The sequence below is a fragment of the Neodiprion pinetum genome, chromosome 4, assembly GCF_021155775.2.
Source record: "Neodiprion pinetum isolate iyNeoPine1 chromosome 4, iyNeoPine1.2, whole genome shotgun sequence".
NCBI lineage: Eukaryota > Metazoa > Arthropoda > Insecta > Hymenoptera > Diprionidae > Neodiprion > Neodiprion pinetum.
The window spans coordinates 3,235,496-3,259,211 of NC_060235.2; the positions used below are offsets into that span (position 1 = coordinate 3,235,496).

General features: G+C 37.6%; 1 protein-coding gene across 2 annotated transcripts in view; it reads right to left on the reverse strand.

The window, feature by feature from the left end:
* The window catches only part of pxb, a 182,804-nt gene extending 163,349 nt beyond the window's left edge, over nt 1-19,455 (reverse strand). The window contains exons 1-2 of one of the 2 annotated variants that reach the window (XM_046621214.2): nt 19,338-19,455; nt 18,280-18,708 (exon numbers count right to left, since the gene is read on the reverse strand). The gene's annotated coding sequence lies outside the window, so the exon portion shown is untranslated. Of the gene's footprint in view, nt 1-17,229; nt 17,290-18,279 lie in introns of both variants that reach the window. The other variant, XM_069135264.1, reaches the window with a different exon arrangement.
* Nucleotides 19,456-23,716: the final 4,261 nt, after the last annotated feature.

A 23,716-nucleotide genomic window follows, 5' to 3' on the forward strand; every position in this document is an offset into this window, starting at 1 on the left:
TGTTAAATTTTTTGACCCGAAAAGCGGAACGAAAGTGGCATATTCAAGTTCATATTTACTTTTTTTTTTTTTTTTTTTTTTAACCTCATCTGTGGGGAAAACACCTTCGATAATATGATAATTTTCAGACTGATAGATCACACTATAACATGTAAAAGGGAAACACTTTTAAGTCAATAATGCGGCCAGAGTTGAGTCGGGAATAAAGTCCTGTGATCAATACAGGGATAAAAATCAATTATTCCCTTGTTACGTAACGTATTATTTCTTATTTCTTAATTACGCGTGACTCTGATACAGCTGCGATATTCGCTCAACATCAAAGGAGGCACTCGACGACGAGTGATTAATTTTCAACGGAATTCTTGGAATTCGAGATAATTATCTTACATTGCCTGTGTATAATATTATACCATGTACACATATACATATATACATATATGTATGTATGTATGTATATGTGTGTATAACGCGTGTGCGTGGATGAAGGTGGTAGGTAGAGAAACCTCAGGTGGACGAGCGGTGTAGTTTAAGGGGTGCGGTTATCTTCACCGTCGATAAATCAACCCCACCCCTGACTTAGTATTGATAAACAAATAATAATACTCGACTTGGTCATAACTCAGGGGTTGTACGAGCATTTAACGGCAGTTACCCGAACTTTGTTGTTTAATGTCAACTTGATATATCGAAGGTCGACGAGAAAGCCGGGAAACCGTTTACGAGGTGATACCTTCTCCTTCTCGCCCCCCATTCCGCCCTTTTGGCACGAGCCAAAGAAATTTCGCGTTCGAGTGATTTATCACATATATATATATATATATATGCGAAACGAATTCAAATTTTTACACAGAGTTGTTTACCGCAGGGTGTTAGAAATATTGCACCCGCTGGGAAAGTCGTGATTATTTGAATAATTCAAATATTCGCGACCAATTCAAGTTCCGTCTACCGCAACTTTCACGAATATTATTATTATTATTATTGTTGTTGTTGCTGTTGTTGTAAAAGTATGGCATATGAGAATTTGGAATCGTAGGAAATTGAAGAACATTCATTTTGCTTTTTTTTTTTTTTATTAATATACTTTAAGTTAACGTCCGTGTATCTGGATTTCGTTGAAACTAACTATGTAGTTTTCAAATATTCATATTTATATGCCCAGAATTTTTGGCAATCGTTGCATATATTATTCAGAACATAATTGTTGAATAATATCGTTGTACACGTATTATCGCTGTCAAGTTTTGTAAAAGAAAATGAATATCAACGTATTTAGGTTTTTTTTTTTTTTTTCATCTCTTTTACAAATAGTAAAGTTTCGAATTCTCCGCGAAGATAAGATTTTCGTTGAAAAAAGAAAAATAAATAAAAAAAAAGAACAAACAAACAAACAAAAAACCAGAAGAAAGAAATAAACAAATGCACAGATAAATAATTAACTGAGGTTAGAGAGAGTGGAAACGTGTTTAATGTAAAGAATTTGTTTTCATTTGGTTTAAATTTTATTCCGTCTACTTTTTCAACGTCATTCCGAGCCGTCCAATCCCCGCATTTGCGCTTCGTGCAGGGTGTGTACAAATTGTATTCACAAGTTAGAAATTTCCCTCTTGTTGGGTAGAGAGTAGAGCAGAGCCCGTCCCCTGTAGTTACACGTGGTTGCTGACAGGGTGACTTACGTTTAACAAACGGAAGCTGATACGTTTGAACGCTCGCAAAGCTGAAAGCGTCTGTTGGGACACGGAACGTGATGCAGTCTATGTGTTTGTTTGCGTGTGTTTGGTAATGTTGGAGACAGAGAGAAAGAGAGAGAGAGAGGGAGAGAGAATGAGTCGAGTCGTTTAAACGATCCTAAACTGTGAACAATTTGGAGTGGTCCTTGTTTTGGAGATTTTTTTCGAAATTTTATCGATCACGTAATTTCATTTTTCACATTTCTCACCATACGAGCTTCCGATTGGTTGAATAAAATTTGCAAACCAATCAGAATGCTTGGATGATGGGAAATGTGAGAAGTGAAATTTTATATAATCGATTTCTAGGTCTCTGTCTAAATTCTGAATCCTGTCGCAAGGTTTCCGAAATTTGTGTCATGTAAAAATGTACACATTTTTAAGTACCTAAATTTTAAGTACAGATGCAATGTTTCGTCGTGGGACTGAGTATTTGAAGAAAAAATATTCGTACAAGTGTGAGAAATCAATAAGCTGTTGGTGATAGGATTTTGATGAAAATATCAGCATCGTCAATGGAACATTTTATGTCGATTGTACACCGATATCGATATTACAAGTCAAATTATAATCGCTGTCACAAATTACGCGAAATGCACTCTAGACGATGCTAGATATGATTTTTTTTTTTTTTTTATCGAGTATTAGAATCGACGCTCACGGTAACAGATTTGTTATTTTTTTTTTTTTTTTTTCTTGCAAAAACTTTTCCCCGCGACTAAATATGTAGAAAAAATGAAGTGAAAAATATGCGTACCATTTTGAATGGCAAACTTCACCGCTCTTGCAACAAGGGTTTAGATTTGAGATACAGATCTGAGCCTTAAAGGAGATATTCATTTGTTTATTCTTGAACGACATGGAAAAGGGGGGTGGGCTAAGTTGAATTTCGAAAAATTTCAAACAACACCGTATACATTACCATTTCTTATTCTTAGTCACGTTGTGCTTGAAATCTTCTGCGTACGTAAAAAAACAAAAAAAACAGTAATATTCGTTCAGGGATTTGAATAAATATTCCCTTTCCAATCTTCTTCTGCTGTTTCTTTTTTTTTTCTCACTCTCTCTTATTCTTCTTCTTCTTCTTGTTCTTCTTCTTCTTCTAATTCTCAGAGGAGTAAAATTTAAACACACCCCCACATCTAGGTATAAATTCTCTCAAGGCAAGAACGCGAATCTCGATTATCTACACGTTCAATCCATTCTGTTGTCGTTTCTTTCTTCGGTAAAAAAAAATAAAAATAATAATAATAATAATAATAATAATAAATCTTTTCACCATCCCCTTGAACAGTCGATAACGAGACACAAGATTCGATCTTTGCCTTTCCGTTATATCGAAAAAGCGTTATACGTATGTTTTTTCGATTTTGTTCTTTTTCCCTCTCTTTCTATTCTCTTCTTTTCGAGTTTAACGTACCGGGGTAGATGGCTGAAGGAATTAGGGCCTTAGTTGGTCGACTCCCTTGAATTCTCGGCATCGGCCATTCTTCCGTTGATTAGTTTCCTTCCCGATATATCCGCGGCAGCCCTTCGCGAGTTCTTCTTCCTTCTTCTCTCCCTCCCTCCAATCGCAGAGGTCTCAAGGGACGACGGAATGCATCGCGATCCTTGCTTCTGAGTCAACCGTTTCGATGCTGGTAAATAACCCTGCGCGACGGAGAGAGTAAGCGTGTAACTCGCCCGCGGAATTTTTTTACACGTTGATTCAAAAGCAATCGGTTCGTAGAAGAGATAATTTAACGTCGATACGGAGGGGGAAAAAAAAAAAACGAAAAACGGAGCGACGAGTTTATCTTTGTCGGTGGAAAATTTTGAATTTAAAATTTTTGAAATGAAGGGAAAAAAAACCACGAATAACGAGGCAAAATAAAAGCTTGTACAACTGCCCGATGTGAGGTTTTTCGGGGGTTGGCTTGTAACGCCTGGTATCCTGGACCCGTTCGCGGGACGATACGAGACGGGGGAGGTAACAGTGACAGATAACTAGGGGGGTGGTTTTGCCCAAGGCGGAGAAGTGAACGCGTTTTCTCACTACGAGTCTCACTCTCTCATTCCGTAGCGTCACAGTTCACCCCGCCCCGACCATCCCTCCCTCCCTCCCTCCCTCCCACCAACGCCCATAAATTATTCGACGCGGTGTTTTCCGGCAAAGATTGTTTTCCGTTGTTGCGAAATAAGGGAGGCAGGAAATACTGCGTATGTACGCACACACACACACACACACAGACACGAGGAAACGACGCGGCGACTCGAGGGTAGTTTCGAGATCGAGATGGGGTGTATAATCTAATGTTATTGCGCGTCATCGTCCAACGTTCTTCGGAATTGTCCGCGTTAAAGGATGGGGGGGGGGAGTGTAGTGACGAAAAATACGGCTGGGGATGAAGACCGCGTCGAGAGATAGAAAAAAAGAAAATAGAAAAAAAAAGAGAAAACAACTATATCGGATACTTGGACGGAAAGTACAATAATAATAGTAATGATAGTGGTAATAATAATAATAATAATAATAATAATAATAATAACAATTGCGTAAATTATCGGGCATTACAGTTGAAACATCGTAATTTAGCGAGAGTTGAATTATTCCTGGTAAGAAAACGACGAGATGATCGAATTTTGTGACGAGACGTGTTAGTTGAAGAGAGGATGATTGTTTTTTTTTTTTTTTTTTTTTTCATTCTTATTTTTTTTTCGAACGCCATCGTTCACGAGTGTGATTTCATTCATCGGAGCTCATTCCGATTGCGAATGAACGATGAACGATGATGACAGGTATAATGATGAGAAAAGAAAAGAAGCAAACTCGACAATGATGCAATGATGTTAGATTTCGTTGAAATTGTGTAAACTATTACGTTTCTTACTTTCTTTCCTTCTTTTTTACAAATTCGTGACAAAAGCGCATTTTTTTCCTGTTAACAAAATTGCTGTTCCCAATCGTTTGAAAAAATTTTTTTTTTCTCACGTCGTATGTTTTTCGTTATTTCATTTTACCTTTGAACCGTTCAAATGCCACATTATACGTGTATTACGTTTAATTGCACAGAAGACGAAGTATATAACCGCGGACAATCCCACGTAGCGATCAAAAAACGTGAGACGTATAAAAAATGTCCTTCCTCAATTTAAATGAAAATTAGCGTGCGGAGAATTTTCGGGTTCGGTGATTTCACCCTAAATCTCTACCTCGTAACAGGAATAATAAAACTATACAGACTTACCGAGAGTAAATATATATATGTATATTCTTTCTTATATAAAGGCGAAGCGAACTATGGAATATAAAATTTAAAGAAAAAAAAAAAATGAATAAAAAATAATGAAAAAGGAGAAAAAGAACAATTGCGAATATCTATATACACAAGGCGAAATAACAGCTCACCGAAAATATATAGCAAGCTTCACCGCATCGCTCAATTCGACTTCTCCACCCCAGAGTTTTGTATACCTAAATATAAATATATACATGTGTACATGTATATATGTATATATATATGTTGAGTCTAGTCCATAATAATTGAACCCACAACCTTGTAGGGGTGGTTGAATTTCGACGAAGGGTGTTTTTGCGGACTTGAGAGCACACCACCGCGGAGGATATGTCACAGTCGTCGATTCGATAGAGGGACTTGTGAGTTTTATGTACCATTCCTATTCGTACACGGACACACACACACACGCATTTATATATATATATATATATATATATATGTATGTGACATATCCATAGGGGCATAGCAGCGCGAAACTTTTTGAAGAACCATTTAGTAGTAGCCAGATGCGCGTATATATACGACAGATCCAATCAGCCGTATTTATTCAAGCTGTTTGTACCCTCCTGCGGAATAAATAAAAAGTAGAAGGAAAGCGAAGTGAAGCCGAAGAGAGAGAGAGAGAGAGAGAGAGAGAGAGAGAGAGAGAGAGAGAGAGAGAGAGAGAGAGAGAGAGAGAGAGAGAGAGAGAGAGAGAGGAAAGAGTATAACGATAAAAGGAATGGGAACAAGGGACGAAAAGTGAGAGAAAAAAAAAAAACACAACTCATATATATATACATGTGCACATGCAACTGCAGGGGTAGTTCGCATCCCCTGGAGTGGAAAAAATTTTTTTAAAATAAATAAAAAGAGAGAGAAGGTATAAAAGAGGTCAGCATGTCGCGCTTTCGAGTATACGAAACGACTCGCCACTTGGATTGCTTTGTTTGGCTAACGGGCCTAAGTTCGCCAGGAAGTGCCGCTTGTTTTTTCAATGGGTGCATACGTGTATCGAACGATTTGAAGGTAGAAAGAATAAGAGAAAAAAAAAAAAAAAATATCTGCATAACAATTTTTTTTTTTCTCTTTCACAACGTTTGAAACCCCCCGCCCCGTCCCGACAAACGATTTCGATGAAAATTTGTTTTTATACCGAGTGCAGAAAAGCTTGTGCCCTAGGCGAGGATTGGTTTTTTGTACGTTTTTTTTGTACAATCAGTGGGGGAAAAAAAAAAAGGAGAACTTCTATTCTGTTTTCAACTTTCTTCTTCTTTCTTCTCGTAGTCGAATATCTTGACAGAGAGAAAGTAAAAGATTTAGAAAAAAAAAAATGAGGGACGGGTAAAGGAAAATATTAAGAAAAAAGAAAAGATAAAAGGGAAAAGAGGGACAAAGAAGAAGAAGAAGAAGAAGAAGAAGGAAAAAAAATAATATAAATCGTTTTTTCCAGCTCGACAATATCACTTGACGAAATAGCTGGCTGTAGAGGCGATAAAAGTATAGACCTGTTTACGAAGCCTCGGGATCAGATCGCGTCGCCTCGTCTCTTGACAACTCGACTGTGAGTAGGAGTTATCAGTTTTATATCCGCCACTTATGTTTTCTTGTACGTTGATATGTCGTTTTGTATTATACGTATAAATTCTCGCATGATTTTATATACGTAGAATATATACCGTGTGGATTATTAACGACAAAATGGTTCCTCGTCCGCTGTAGGTTTAACTTTTGTAAAAGTTTTTTTTCCACACTTTGGTGTAAAGTATTGATTTTCTTTTTCGTTTTTATTTCTTTTTTTTTTCCAGAACGATCGCGTATCAAATAATTGTCAATTGTATGAAACAGGGGTGAAATTTTTTCAAAAATTTATCGTGTAGCAAATTACACGTGAATTTTATTCGTAACTGTTTTCGAATTTGACACGTGATCATTTTTAGTAGGGTAGCTGCGTTTTTTGTTTGAAATATAATTTAGGCAATGTTACAGCTTATCAATTTTTAAACACGTGGATATGTTTGAAGATATTTTTATTGGCCAAGGAATGGAAGTATATTAATTGGGCTTACGGTCGCAGTTAAAGTCTTTTTTTTTTTTCGCTTCGTGGTAATCAGAACAGGAGGAAATCCGAGCGACGATTTATTTAAGAAATCCAGTAAATGATTCGAGTTCATCAACATTTATTTTCACTGATTTTCAATGATTTCTGAGCTTATTAGGTTAACTTCGGGTGGTATGGAAACAAAGAAAATGACTCAGAATGCTGACGTTAGTAACGATTGGAAATTAATGAAAATCGCGATAAGATAGACGAAGTCGATGCAATGTTGACGAATCGAAGCCGTTAGGCTTTTACACCAATCAGACTTGCAACTATTTCCACGATTTCCAAAGCCAGTCACGTCCATTTCCATTTCCTCGTATAATTGCGATTTAAAGCGATTGCATGATCCGCTGAACGATTTCATTGTCACTGACCACTGAAAAATATACATCAGTCGTTCCATTTCCACTGATGAATGGTCTGATTTTCAAATGTCTAATTAACGACGAGTTCTTTGAAAGCATATAACTCTGAAATATTCCGCCACCCTGCGGATTTTCGCATGCGTGACACACACGCGTCATTATTTTCAGCCCCGCAATTCCATTGTGCAGAAGCATCAGCGGCCGTCTCGATTCTGCGGGGAAAAAAAAGATTAGGCCGTATATCTGGCACAAAAGCACCGCGGCTCGTTTCTTGCGCCTTTTCCTTCTCCTTTTTCCTCTTCCTCTTCTTCTACTTGTTCCTCCTCTTCTTCTTCATCTTCTTCTTCTTCTTCTTCTTCTTCATCCTCAGCAATCAGTATTCAGTATATGCGCGACCTTTATTCCCCTGGCTTTCATACTTTAATGGCAAAAGCTCTCGACGCTCTAATCTTCACCGCTCATCTTTATATACCTTACACTGCCATAGGCATGGGTGGTAAAAGAAAAGAGAAAAAAAAAAAAAAAAAAACGGAAAGAAACAAGCTTTTGAGAAACGAAGAAATCCGATTTCACTATTCTCGCTTTTCTATATCTCTGACGATTTTTCAGTCTTACTTATCTCAGCGTTATTTTCTTTACCGCGTTATTCACCTGCAAAACAGCGCGTATCAATCTTTATATATATATATATTCAAATTGTTTGGAACGCGTCTTCGTAGCTGCCACGCTGTATGTTTGCACGATGATAAAGAAGAGATGGCTGTACTTTTTTTCTATTTTTTTTTTCTATTTTTTCTATTTTTTTTTTTTTTTTACCGTCACTCTATTTTCTGTTCCGATAAGATTAAGTACATAACAACGTGTCTGAGAATTTGTCTTCCGATATCTAAGTCAGGCCAGACATCGTTGAAATGAAAGACGATAAAGAAATAGCCTAAGAAAATAAGAAGTGGAGGAAAATACGGTCAATTGATACGAATATCGCCGTGAGACGTGAACAAGGTAAAAATTACACAATGAGAAAAAAATTTCATTTGTTACAGCAGATAGAAAAATTGAGTAAAACAGGTATCGTTAAAAAAAACTGTTCGAATATTTTTGAAATTACGTCGATCCTTGTTTGGTTATTGCAACGCAAAATCAGCTTGTGAGGTTTACTCTACTATTTTAGTTAAACAAGGCTTTAACGTCAATTTATTATCGCGCGAGCGTTAAATTTTCGCAACAGTTGCGAGAAAATCTAGCATCGGTGATCGTAATGAGAAAGAATAGTAACGGATAACTAGACTTTACGGTAACAGCTAGAAAACTAATTTTCATTTTGTACCTAGAACTATATTTTTCGATTGTGGTAGAAAAATGAAAATAGTCAAGGACTGAGCGGTAACCGAAAATAAAAATTTCTCTCAGCGCAGAGACGAAACGAATCTGTTTATAAATACATATCGTATGCATGGAAATCTATGACGTATACGAATTGACGAAAAATTCGAGGCTTACACGCGCCGTTTGAGGATGATTGATGACGCTGTTGGTACGAATAAATGCTCGAAACATTCCTCTGATAAGCTCGAGAAGTTTTCGAGATCAGCGAGCTTGCATGCTTTCAAAGTACGAACACCGAGAAATCTTGATCGAGTCGATTTACGTGGAGGGGGGTTAAACAAATTACATAGCGATGAGTGTCGACGATGCTTTCAGTTTGTGCAGTTTGTTTTTTTTTTTTTTTTTCTTTTTAAAGTCTAAATTGCAATATTTCGTATTACTTCGTACAAAATTGTGAACGAATTGTTAATTCTCGTCACAAATGATAGCATCTTGTAGAGATTTTTATTGTAAAAATACAAACTTTAAACATGCATAATTTTTCGTAAAAAATTCTTAATTCCCGTTAAAAATTATAGCATCTTGCAAAGATTCTGTTATCGTAAAAATAAATATTTTCACCAACAACTGCACGTTTTTACGTGAAACCGTGCATATTTAGAATTTTCTACGAGAACAATTTTTTTTTTTTTTTGTTCTAAATAACTCAATTTTCCTAAAAAAAAAAAAACGTAGAAAATCGTAGAAATCATTTTTACCAGAAAAGCATTGCGGAGTTTTTGTCGACTGGAAAATTTACAAGAGAGGAAAAAGGAGAAGAACATTTTTTTGTCTATGCTGGTCTAGAGTACTACCTCGTAATAGGCATACAATTTTCACGATAAACTTGAGCGTATCGGGAACAGCATCGAAATTCCTTCCCGGTGACGAAGTCGTTGAACGTTCTCGTCGAGTTGATATTCCGGACTTTTCGACCTATGAACTTCGTATCGCAGCTCGGCTTATTTTTTTCAAACGAGCAGCGTCTCTCATCGCTTTGAGTGCGCATTGAATCACATTCAAATCCCCGTTTCGTCATGTTGTTTCCATCGACTTTGCATCGATTTAAGGTAAAGCGTACCAGTTATTGATCCAAATTATTAACCCTTTTATTTTTCAAAATTATGAATTCACGGCACATGTTGAGAATTTATCGACGAATAAAACCAATTGCTGAAAAGGGTTGAACGCGAAAAATTTATTTTTTCGTAATTTTAGAAATAAGGATCTAACACAGATACAATAAAAATAAGGTCAACGATTGGTACGTTTATCTTATCGGTAAACACGAATCGCAGATGAGTTCAAAGTATTTTTGGCACATTAAAGGGAAAGACGGAATCAGACCTTAAATAAAAGCTGAAAAGAAGAAGACAAAAAAAAAAAAAAATTATTACGCTGACAAATTTCCGTTGAATCGAAATTTCAACACGAGTCTCATATTTTTTATTGTCAAACTAGAAATTCGTTGACATTCATTCAAATTTAATACAACTAATGTCGATAAATTCATTAAAACTTTCGTAGCAATATAATTTTGTAACGCAGATATATTCAAGAGAAATTTATTTTCCGAAACGAAAGATTATCTTCTATAGTATATTTGAAAAAATATCTTTACGGTTCGTTTATATTTTTCCAAAATTTGTTGAAATTATTCAATCCTAAACGAGGATTAAACTTGTCGGAAACAGTCCTATTAGAAACAAGCTTCGATTAATTTCCTCACCGTACTTATTGGAGTAATTCGTAATCCGAGCGTATATTCTCAACCCTCTCGCACAAAAATTCATCATCCCGTAAACGAATACGTGCAGTTTACAATTCGTTTCGGAATAAACAAATGTCGAATCCCGTTAAATACGAACGGTAAAACTATTGGTAAAGATTTCTTAATCGAATACGCAGCTATCGACTGTTACGTATAGTCACGTGAAAAAACTGTTTGCACTTGGCTTCGCCGGTTTTTTTTTTTTTTTTTTTCTCGTTTTTACGTGCGATTGGAAAAAAAAAGAACAAACAAATTTACCAAACGTCATTGTCGTACTCCTTTATTTCTGCGCGTATCGATCGGCTCGTCGGGTTAATTTGAACGCCACAATTGTTTGGTGCATTGAAAAAAAAAAAAAAAGAATATAAAACAAATAAAAAAATTTTAAAAAACAATCCCCACCACCCGCAGCGCGGATAACCGTTAGAACCTAAAGCGATATTCCCGTTGTTAGAACGAAGTGCGTGACGTCCCGTGGTTGGTTACGTGCACTCCTCCGCCCACTCGAGAGGTAAATTTATTTACAAAGAGGCGGGGGTGGCAGACGGTAGCGCGGCATAGCGATATGGTGGGGGTGGGGGGTGATTTACATACATATCAGTTTCATTTCGTCGCTTGGTTATAGAAAACGGGCAACGCTGTCGGGAGGGAGGGAGGGAGGGAGGGAGGGTGAGAGAGGGTGAGAGGAGAATAGAAAAAAGAGAGAGAGAGAGAGAGAGAGAGGCTGGAAACCCCGCCGAGCGACAGACGCCCGAAGTACAATGTTCCTAATTATGGTTATGCTGCTCGCTATCAGGACGTCATAAATGTACACGTAACACCATAACGTGGGCCGATGGACCTCCCTTGGTCGTATCTTCGTGCCTCTCTCTCTCTCTCTCTCTCTCTCTTTCTCTGTGTCTATATCTCTCTCTATCGCCCGTTCCCCGAGATCTCTCATTGATTTTCAATTTGATTTTACAGAGAGGTATTCTTACTCGGACACAAGCCTCAAGATCACGATTATTAAAGTCGAGACATTTTTCTCACGCGAGGAAATGTATCCTAGAAAATTCGACATCCTTATCTTACGCTCAGCCATCTATTCTCTGTCCTCCTGCGTTGATATTACGCGTAATGGCCCATGCGTATATATACACACACATTCTATACGTATAGGCTCTTCATATTTACAGATATTACTGATTTTTATCGTTGAATCGTTTTTATGTAACTACTGTGAGCTCTGTGCTTTGATACATTGAAGGTCGATTGTTGTTATCCGGTTGAAAATATACTCGTGGGGTTGTATTCTTTTTTTTTTTTTTCTTCTATTCACGATCTAGTTTAGATCGAAGAGATGGGATGGAAAAATTTTAAGAAAAAAAAAAAAATAAATAAAATAAGAAGAGAAATGATGAAAAATTAATGAAGTAATTACATTTACAAGCTATTGTTGATTGATCAAATTGTGAGAATGTTTTCGGTTTTAAATAATATCGAGGATACAAGGACGGAACACGGATTAATCATATCCTGATCAGGTAATCGATTAATAACTATTGTACAAAGATATTTATTAATCTTTTATTTAAAATACATTTTTCCGACAAACAGAAACATATCATCAATTGTTTTCAATATTATTTTCTATCGTTGTACGCAAATTGGTTTCTTCATCGTGCGTCGTCTTTATTCACCATTACTTTATAAAACGTTACGGAAACAATTGTCTAAAAGATGAAATATATTCATTCGACAATTTTTCCCAATCGATTTTTCATTCGTACAATGTACAAAATATACAAATACAAAGTACGGTAATTTGAGTGATTGCTGAAAAACAAAAAAAAAAGAAAATACCGAATAACGTTTCAATCTGTTAATCAAATTTGATTCTAGTGTAGAAAATCCATTTACGAATTTCTTTTTTTTTTTTTTCGTTCTTTCTTTTTCTTTAATATTCTTTGATGGAAATTTTCACCTCGCTGTCTGTAAATACGTACGTGTAGGTGCGTATGCGATTAAAAAATAAGAAAAAAGAAGCTCAAACAATCGTCTCGTATAATTAAATTTTTCATCCACTCGCTGTTTGTTATTTACTGCATTGTTTTGACAAAGAAGCGATAAGTCGAGGTTATAAATCGAAGGAACGCGAAGGCGTAAGCGACGTTGTTTGCTCAAGGGGGGGCAGGAGACTTTTCTCCCCTAATTATTCAAAATTAGTCAATTCTAAGCCCCCGTACCGAGCCCTCTTCGTTTCGAAATTAAACTTATTAATTCCTTCAGTAATCTCGACGACTATTTCGAGGGATATTTCGCCCCTTCCTTACTATATAATAATATGCGGGGGGGCGCCTTTTGTACATTCGTATACCTATACGCATATTCACGAGATACAGGCGTATACAAACGTATATATAGGGCATTCCGTGACAAATTTGCAACCCGTGTACGAATTTTTTGGTACGACGTTGCAACCGGTTAATAATGGTCGCAGAATTCTTTTTCAGATTTTCTTTCTGGCCACCGGTGAAATTTGAAATAAATCGAAAAACCAGTTACGAGAACACCGTGTTTTAAAATCTGAAAAAAATCCACACCGATTTTACGATTTTTAACCATGACACGATAATGAGATCTCAGCAAGTTTTTAGGTTTTTTTCTTGTATGTATACATATATTGTTTCTGCTTTTTTTTTATTTTTTATACGCTTCGATCTAAGCAGATTGCCGAATCACGTTATTTTCATAATTCCGTAACGTATTTAGATTGCGGAATAGAAAAAAAAAAAAAAAACAAATCAACTCCAATACCGTCGTGAAAACAACTAAAAACTTGGGAGAAAAAGAATAAAACTTGGTAAATATTGAGATCAGTGTGAATTTTTTGTCAGATTTTTAAAAAAATTGCGTTTTCCGAGTTGTGTTTTTCTTTTTTTTTTTTTTTTTTTTTTTTAATCTCACCGGTGATCAAAAAAATCAAAAAAAAAAAAAAATCACATCGTATTAAAAAGTTATTAAAATCGAAGAGTGTCAGAGGTACATGGGTTTGAAATTTGACGCGGAATGCCCCGTATATAGATACAGGCACGCGCCTTGCGCACGGGCCGCGCCTTCGAGGCTCAATCATGCAAATTTCACTCTTGGAATTGTGTATATATAGGCTGTAATTATAATAGTTCGCGGGGGTTGATTGCAGGCGACGCCGACGTCGCGACGCAGGCTTTGTACAAAAAGGGGGGGGGGGGGGGGATGTCAGTCGCAGCTGTTTCTGATGTTGATGCCGCTGCTTGTTGCTGCTGCTGTTGCTCGAGTCAGTCGGTCATTACGGGCCTGATCGGTGTTTGATTGCTTAGGTTTTTTTCCCTTCCCCTTCATCCCCTCTTTTCGTCTAGCCAGCCTATGTGTTTTAATATATGTTCAAGACGCGTTCCCTTGTAATTCGGGCCTCTCGTTGATACCTCTTATTTTGAGCTGAGCGTCCTTCGGACGGGAAGACAATTTTGGACCAATGCATCTGATTTGGCAGACGCACGTTTTTTGGGTCGCTAATCACGAATCGGAAGTCAGATTGCGAAATCCAAAATGGCGATTCGATATGGTGGAAAAAAAATTTTTAAATATTCAGATTTTTGTAGAGATTGGTAGGCGGAGGGTTTTTGGATCACCGATAACGAATCCAAGCTCAGACTTTTCAAATTTCTTACGTTAGATCCGTTGTTGTAGTTTTTAAAAATAAAAATAAAATGGTTATATTTTCATGTAATACGGTATCCGAGGACTTTGAAATCGTTGATCACGAATTTGAATTAGTAGTTCGAAATTCGAATTCGATATTATTCTTTTTTTCTTTCTACAAACTCGGAACCTACGGTTCGAGGGCTGGCTCATGGCCAGTCAAAAGCCGCTTGTTTAAAACAGGACGCCCTTTATTAACAGTGGTCCAAAACGGTGCGTCCGATTTGTCTGGCGTTATGATGACCGGCTTGCTGCTGAATCCCGCGTGTATAACCGCAGTAGAGTCGGTCATTTATAGTTGATATATCACGGCTCTGCGCTAACGACCCGGAGTTATTTCACCGCCGATATAAAGCGGTCGAATATAACAGGTTAACAGGGGCAATATAATTCCTACCTTATCAACCGAGTCTGCGCGCACATGTGCAGGAAGTTGCGGAAGAAGCGTTTCACGATTTTATAGTCCACGGGAGCGGATCAAGTTTCGGGCAACTTCGGACGACTGGAGGGCAGTCTGGAAGCTCCGAGATCTAAGAGATCGTTAATAAGCGGTCGGAACTCGACAGCTTATAATAATACATCCAGAGACTCGGTCTGTCGCGCCTTGCAACTTGTCCTCGTAATCGTCGGTGAAACATTTATCCGGGTGAAAATGTGGACACGAAACGCTTCGTTCTTTCGTGCAATCCAAGCCGCCTATTTCTGAACGAGACTCGGTCGTCAATCGCATAAATTGACCTCCCCCCCCCATGTCGAAAAACCTCTAAATTCCACTTGAATCTAATGGATTAACCCGGTCCTGGCTTCGTGCCGATCTTCAGACGCCTGGCAAAACACCGATTTTAGTTCGTTACAGAACTGCCTTACTTCAAACACACACGTATTTGGATAGACGATTCTGCGGTGAGGTTATGTAACGGTCATACCATTACCGACCGAGTAAACTCGCCATTTTTTTTTCCATATATTTGATAAACAAACGAACGAAAAAGGTTTATGTTTCGACGATGCATCGCTATTTCGTAGCGGAATTCAAGAAAGTTATTCATATCCCGCACATTGGCAAAAAAGAGTGTGGTTTTTTTTTTACACTTGTTACCGTTTTACACACATCCCGCATTTCAGAGGCTAACAAAGCGCTTAGTTGAGATAATTACCGCAATTTTGGAAAGTATGAGGATCGTAAAACGAGCCATCGTGAGACTTTTTTCGTAAAAAAAAAAAAAATTGAAATAATTTCGTAGAAAAACGATGCTCGGTCGGTAAGTGTACGGTTGTTACGTAACCTTAATCAAGGCGATCGAAGAATCATCCTTTCACCGATTTTCAACTGCAGGGAAATTAATTTTCGACTTCGTCGTGTTCTTCATTCGTCCGTTATAACAAGCAAACGGAGATTTTCCAACGCTGGGGGATTTTAAAGGCTAATACATATAATATACTTTATATAACGAGGTGAGAGTAACTGCTGATTAGTTCTAGCCGGTATAATCTGCTGGCTCGTCGATTCGTCTTTTATTCCACTTTTCACCCTTCTACATCCATATATATATATACACACTCGCCGTCGGCGAAATCGAGACGGTGCCGGGTGTGAGTTACCACCTTGTAGATGTACGTATGTATTTTATATATATATATATATATGTACATGTATACCTGGGTCACCGTGAATCGAGGGAAAAATCGATTAACCGGAGATTTAAAAGGCGTGAGTAGTAACATAAATCGGCTTCGTTACTTCGTCGCCGTTTCACCCCTAGTTGGAAATATCCGATTATTATGTAACACCGTTACGATGTAATAGTTATACCTACGTATACCTGCCGCCAGGGATTATTTAAAAGAGGCCCGACCCTTCGAGCGAGCCGGGTTAATTACTAATTAAATCTTATCACCCTGATTCTCGACGCTGATGCTGACGTAATATAGTCGCCAATTTACCCCCGTCGTCCCCATGGATACACACCTCTGATTGGATATTTATTCTTATTTATATGGTACATAGATTGTACATGGAAAATATAATAAATTTATGTACCTATAGCTCGAGGGAAGCTCGACGAGCGCAGAAAATTTATAATATTGTTCGATGTTAAATAATTGCAATTTTGTTTGATATTTCTTATTTTATACGTATATGATATTTATTTATTCTTTCATCACGACGGAAAATTATACAATTCTTATCTTATGTTTCGGTACTGAATCAAATACGTGATAATATGTATACGTATACAATGGCGTATATACGCATAGGATATGTATAATTGTACAACTGGGTTAAAATTGATCTTATACGCCGGAACCAATTAGACTCACTGTGATGTGAATTATTAGCAAACACCACCGGCATTTCCCTTAATTAACTTCCGAGCAAACGAAGAGCCCACCCACCTTCAACCCCACTTTTTGCCACTATCAATTATGTACGGAGTAGGTAAATGTTTAATACAATACTGTACGTCATACCTTAGGAACCACGTATACGAATAGTGTGTAATATGAATATACCTATAGGTATATATGTATATAAATTTCACGTTGAATATATTTGTTTGTAATAATTATTACAAACAAATATATTCAACTTGAAATTTATCGTTAGTCGTACTATTTACGAGGGTGAAATAATGCGGAATATTGTTTTTACAATTAACTACGTCTAGATTCAAAAAACATGCCCAAATTGTTTTTTTGTTTCGCCGGATGAGAAAATTTGTGAGCAAATTTAGGTTCAACATGAAAATCCGTGCGAGCTATTGTATAATATAACTGTTGAAATTTTACAATCAATTCATAGCCTGCGGACTCTGTTTTCATCTAAATAGTAAATAACGAACCTTTGTTACAGAATAATAGGTGGGTAAATATTCATGATTTTTTGAATAGAAAAAGAAAACAAAAAATTTACCTTCGAATTTTTTTCTTTTTTCCTTCACTTCTAGTGGTTGGTGCAAAGTTTGATTGATATCTATATTTCGGGGAACAAAAACGTTGGAGGATTTCACTAATTGAGAGTGGGGAATTTTCATTGTGATCAAATATCATAACGCACTCAGGGTGATTCGAATCGGTATTTCCGGTGAAATCTCGCCGTTCCGGGTTTCGTAATGAGTTTATACCCCGCGGGTACGGCTTTGCCACATGGGAGTTGGGTTAGGGGCTGTCACCGAAAACAGTTTCGATCTGCGTTAACACGCTTTTCTATATGTATAAAGTGATATTCCGATGTATAATCAAATAGTCGGACAGAGAGTTCATCTGTCGTCAACTTTTCGGTTTTTTCTCATTCTCTCTGCTCGTAGGATTGTGAAAGTCTAATTGTAATTATTCTTGTTGGAATTTTTACCTGAAAACAATTTCGAGGCTGAAAATTGAATAAAATAAGAAAAAAAAAAAAAAAAACAGAAAAACGAAGCAAAAAAGAAATTGTCGCAAAACTTGAGAAGTCTCGAAGTACGAATCGTCCAACTTCTTCTTGTAAGCAATTTTCTTTACTTTTCAATTTTCCACCCTCCTTACGGGTACAGGTATAATAATATCACCTGTCACTTTACAATTTTTTTTTTTTTATTTATTTATTCTTTTTTTTTAACCCTTCTTCATCCTGCGTATAAAATTCAAGAGGCACGCACGCGTCTACTGATCGATTTACATCGCGGAAAATATACACCCGTTTTTTTTTTGTACGCGTTAATTTTTCGTTTGTATAAATATGGAAGGTAAAAAAAAAAAGAAAAAAAAAAAAAGAAACAACGCGAACAACTTCGTTCAAACTTTTCTAAATGATAGATGGGAGAAAATAAATCCGAGCGACGAGATGTTTTTTGAATGAATAGATAACTGAAAAAAAAAAAAAAAAACATATACCTTTGCTGATCGCTGTTATATTCGTTATACGAAAGACGAATTTTTAACGGTGAAAACAATTTGTACGTATTATGAAAAATTGCGGACTCACCAAAGGCTTGGAAAGGTCTCCACGTGTCACGTGCAGTTGGCGGACATTACTGATCCTCCTGTCGATCCTTTGGACGTGGTAATTTTTGTCGATTCCACCGACGATGATCACTGACTATATATATGTATGTTTTTCTTTACAGTTGTTTTACCGCTGTTTTTTTATTATCGAATGGAATACCTGTGAATATCTCACGAGAAGTTTAATTTTTTTTTTTTTTATCACCGATAGAAAGTCGAGCGGGATTATTTTCCTCGGTAGTTTATTTCTCGTGTTATTTTTCCGTTCGTTTGATTTTTTTTTTTTTTTTTTTCACACGTGTTCACGAGCATCAGACGGAAGTTTCATTCATCGGCATAATTATCATCCTGATAATTTCGAAGTTAATGAACAATATATTTGTACTTCTCAAAGTTGTAATTATTGTTACTGTATTTTCATGGAAATAAAAAAAGAAGAAGTAGAAGAGGAAGAAAAAAAAAGGAAAAATTACTTCAGCATGATTGTTCTCACAGCGAACCAAGGTATTATAATTGGCTTGGCGTAAAGTGGTGTTAAGTATGTACTGTCGACTCGCTAATTGGTCCGGAGATTGAGCACTACCGTATTATTCCGGTGTAGTTTCGTGATTATTACGTACAACGTTTCAGGCATAAGAGTTTCATACTCCCGGGTACAGGTGTAATGCAAAAAGTGTGTCGTATTACGTGTGAATTAAATACGTGAGCGCAGGTATGCAGGTAGACGCAATGACCAACCATACACGGACGACACTGGGGTTGAGAGTCGCAGGCGTTAATTATAATAATTAATTGAGTCTAATTAACAATCGCGCAACTGGCGAGTGTGTAACGCGTCTGATGGAAAAAAATAATTTAATTAGAGGGGAAAGAAGGGTGAAGGCAGCGCATAGCTGCACAGAGATCTTTGAACTGCGTTGAAAAACCGCGTGTATGTGTGTGTGTGTGTGTGTGCGCGCGCGTTAGGTAAATTTCCGCTTTAACGACGCCAATTATAAACCAACCCTCCGCGTAGAATCGTCCTTCGACTTTTCCGACCTAAGATTGAGCGGGGTTCAAACGGCGAGACCGGGAAAACCTCGAGAGGGAGAATAAATCTTGACCATTTCACTATCGCCGGGGTAGAAAAGCGGCGGGGTTGAAGCTAGTCGCGAGGACCTCACGGCTCAACTGAGGGTGAAACCTCGCCTCGCTTCCAACCCTCCGTCGCCTACGTCGCGACGACTATCCACGATTTTCCCCGACCCGTTTCGCGGACAAACCGCGCAGCCGCTTCAGGTAGACGACGTATATACTTGCGGATTTCGCACGTTCTCGATAAGAGCTTCCTTTTCTCTTACTCTATCTCTCTCTTTCTCTCCGGTAGTTACTCGAACATCGCGAAACTCTTTTCGGGACAAGAAAAATACTTTTGTACATTGGCTCTCGATGTCGCTGGCTCGCCGATAGATTTTTAGATCGTTTCTGTGCCGAGTGTTGGGTGTTTTTTTTAAACACCCTTTAAGTCACGGATGAATCCTCGGTATCCCAACTCAAAAATTTTCTAGGCTCGTTAAAGTTTATTTAAAACTTCGGGTGATCTTTGTTACTTCGTACGATTGTTGAAATTGAAAAAAATTGATTTGATAGTTTTTTTGCGATTTTACATTTGCCGTATTGGATCCGCCATCTTGGATTTAGAAATGATGAAATACTGATTTCAGATTCGTGATCAGCGACATCAAAAACCTCCGAGTAACACAATTCAGGCCAAAATATTGATTTGAAAAATGTGTGACTGAAAGGGTTTGTGTATGAGTGTGTTTACTAACCTAAATCTTATCGTTAATCTCGTAATTTGAGAGATAATGACGGACAGTTATTCTTTCATACGAAGATTCTTATTTTCCAGTAAAACTCATACACAGTTCGACCGATTTGCCTCGATTTTATTAATCTGACCAGTTATAGACAATTAAATAGAGCTCAGTTGATTGACCGAGTCTCTTGGTATAAATTGGCGAATCAATTTTTTTCACGTTATTTTTTAATAAGAAAATATACGTTTTCGCAAATGAATCGGGAACAGTCGACACAAATTCGTTGAAAATCTAGCCAGGATAAAGTCGGGAAAAATCGGTTCGATCGATACGAAAACCACGAAAATCCAGTCACCCGTTCTCGAAATATAATTTGCATAAAAAATGAATATTGTACCGAGAAACGGGGCCCTTAAAAACGTCACGCGAGTAACAGCAGCTGTACGTTTTCAGCTGACCGTGCTGACTGCAGGTCCGCCGAGCGGCAGGCCGCACCTATAAACCATAAACATACCGCGCCCACGAAGATCCAACTCCTCAGGGAACGCAAAGAGCTCTTTAAGACGCTTGCGGCCCACGGGATTCAGCCTTAGACCACCTTGTCAACCTTCCGAAGCACCCGAAAGGTCCAAACTTTTCGAGCAATTTTTTCCCGATTTTATTTTCACGCGTGTCTTGGTCTTATCCCACCGCTGTCACCAAAAACAAATTTATTCCCTCTTCACGGTTCTGTCCGTCGACGTTTCTCCACGTCGATTTGTGTCTCTCCTCGGAGAGTATACAATTGTAGTGTGAAATTGGTCTGTTTTTTTTTTTTTTTTGCAACTATCGAAAACGATGAGTAAATATATAATTTTGTTTAATCGGTTTTTTACATTTATGGTAGCTGCATTGATAGCGAATTTTAAGCATTAACCCTTTCAGTCACAGAAGCCACTGCAGTCGCTACCTTTTTTTTATTTTTTATTTCTTTTTTGGTCATTTTTGTATATCTCATGCAAAGTCCTGAGGTTTTTTTTTTTTTTTTTTTTTTTGCATTTTCAGGAAAAATGATACTTGAACTTTGGTACGATTGCGATTATTTGTGAATCCATAATTGTTTGTAATTTTTATAAGTAAATATATGCAAAAGAATAAGTATTTTCGCGAATGTAAATTGTTGGCCGAGAAATTTGGTGATAAACGTATACTAAAAACGCTTGGAATTCATTGGTCTACTAACAGAGATCTCAGAATGGCCATTAAATTTAAAAAATTCAATGCATAGGGGTAGTTTTCACCCTCTTTAGGGGTGCATACAGACAGTATCGGGGGTTTCACCTATACTCGGCCTAAAATCGTACTGTCTCAAAATAAATATTCATATAAATCTCATTCAAAAACACTGTCTAAAACAATGTTGACAATTCATCTCGGTTTTTCACGCCATTTTAGGGGTGGTTTTTAGTTTTATTAAATTTTTTACATTAAATTCACATTCAGCGTCGAAAATTGAATAGAAAATGTATAATTGCACATCCGTGCCAAAAAAAAGAAAGAGAAAAAGGAAAAATGAATTGCGTGACTGAAAGGGTTAAAGGGCGGCGTCGGAACTCGATTAAATTTAATCGATCCCAAGATCATCAAGCAAGCGGAAACGGTCGTTTTGTCCATCCTTATACACTGTTTATAGATTGGCAGTGCTTGCGTTTTGCGGTTTTCGCCAGGTCGATTAATTAATTCGACTCCGATACGCAGTAGATTTTCTGTTTGAATAAGCGTGTTTGTGTTTTTTTCCACCTTCTTGGCGAGTGTAATTAAAGCCGAGTTCTCCGAATTCGGTGTTTAACCCAGGGGGCTTTCTGCTTCTTAACTCGGCTGAATAAATTTAGCAGGCGCAGTATTTTAACACGAGGAAAGTATTGCGTCGGTGAGAGGGCGAAGGTATTAGGAATTTGGTGATTTGAGCGCGGAGATTGCGAGCTTGAAAAACCATTGACGAGTTCGTGACTCGGGGTGCACTTGCATTGCCTTTCAAATAATTTTGATATTTCGGCTTTGGGAGACCTCGGCTGCTTCCCTTTCTTCCCGTGATGTTAAAATTTTTTTCCCTGACACCCGAGCTTGAAGATTTTTGTTTCTCAAATTAGAATTTATAAATTTCAGTTCCATAGATTCTCAGTATTTAGAACTTAATTTAGGTACTGATGGGAAAAAAAAATTGGAAAATTGGACTTGATTGACTTTCAGTATTATTCGAAAAATCTTTCCTTGACGTAAAGAAGAAAAAAAAAAATAAAAACAAGTTTTCTAAATGTAACAAATTCTTATTATTTTCCTTCGTTTCTACCGATTGAGGCTCATTTTTATTCTTAAATTTGACGGAAATCAATTTACATTGATATTCAAAGACGCAAATGCATTTTCAATTAATTCATAAGCCAGGGAAAAAATTTATTACAGCAGTTTTGCAAAGAATCGTTTATCGACAAAACGAAGTTAAAGTTTCTTGTGTTTTTACTCAAAAAAGGAAAAAAAAAAAGATAAGTTAGTCCTTGAAAAATACGTTATAGTTCACCTGAAATGATAAACGATGAAGCTCTTTTTCTTTTTCACAATAACGTCAAACTCCAATTTTTGTTTATAACATCAGTTTGATTTTAAAACTTTTTCGTTCGAAAAACTCTTGATACTCGCCGGCGAACGAATGCCGTGCAAGAATTGGAAAAAAAAAAGAAAAAATAAAAACAAAAAGAAAAAAGAAATCGTGCACCGTTGGAGAGAATTTTTCTCGTCCAGGTAATTAACCAGAAGTGTTTTTACCGATTCACCCGAGGTGTTCTCGACGACTACGACGCCGCGGTTTCTCGTTTCAACCGTCCGCTATAAGCCATATATTTTTTTTTTTTCCTCTCGAGTGAAAAGCTGCAGAAAGTAGCCGATGGGGAAAAGAGTCGAGCCTGAAGAGTGCAAGCGCTCGGCGTCCGGACGACGTGTATTCACTCCGGAAACTCGGCTGACCCTTGTCCGCGTCTGCGGGAGACGTAGTCGTGTCACGGTGTGTGGGACTTGACGCCGTACTCGCATTAGTTGCGGCGTGGTCGCAGCGTTACGCCCCTGGTGCCCCCCGGCCGAGGGGCGCCGGCTGAGGAGCGGTTATTTCGCTATTTTCACCGACACAAATGGAGCCGGCGGAGCCCCGGGCACTTTGCTCGGCCGCGACATCGTGTTACAACTCGCTATTGTATCGCGCGAAATTCACTACGAAAATGTTTCGGCCCAGGCTCCGCCAGACCCAAGAGCTTTCCCCGTTTCAGCCCCCCCCCTTTTCATCCCTCGTTCGCCGCAAACCCCCGCACAACCGAACCCCTAAGTCCTAACTCTTGTCCGTTTAAACCACTTTACCGAGAAATTATCCCTGCTCCTGTTCAGCGGCTTTGTCGCGGTTTTTTTTTTCTTTCGCGGAAATTGAGCGAAAATTCAGGGCAACGTGTGAAAGTTGCTTATTCGCATCGATATTTGTCCGGTTTTGTTTCTTTACGTTTGTGTTATATACGTCGTGTAGGATTTCTTATTTATTTTAATCTTTTGGTTTTCTTATGATTTTTTAAAATGTGCAAAAAAAAAAATACACGCTTA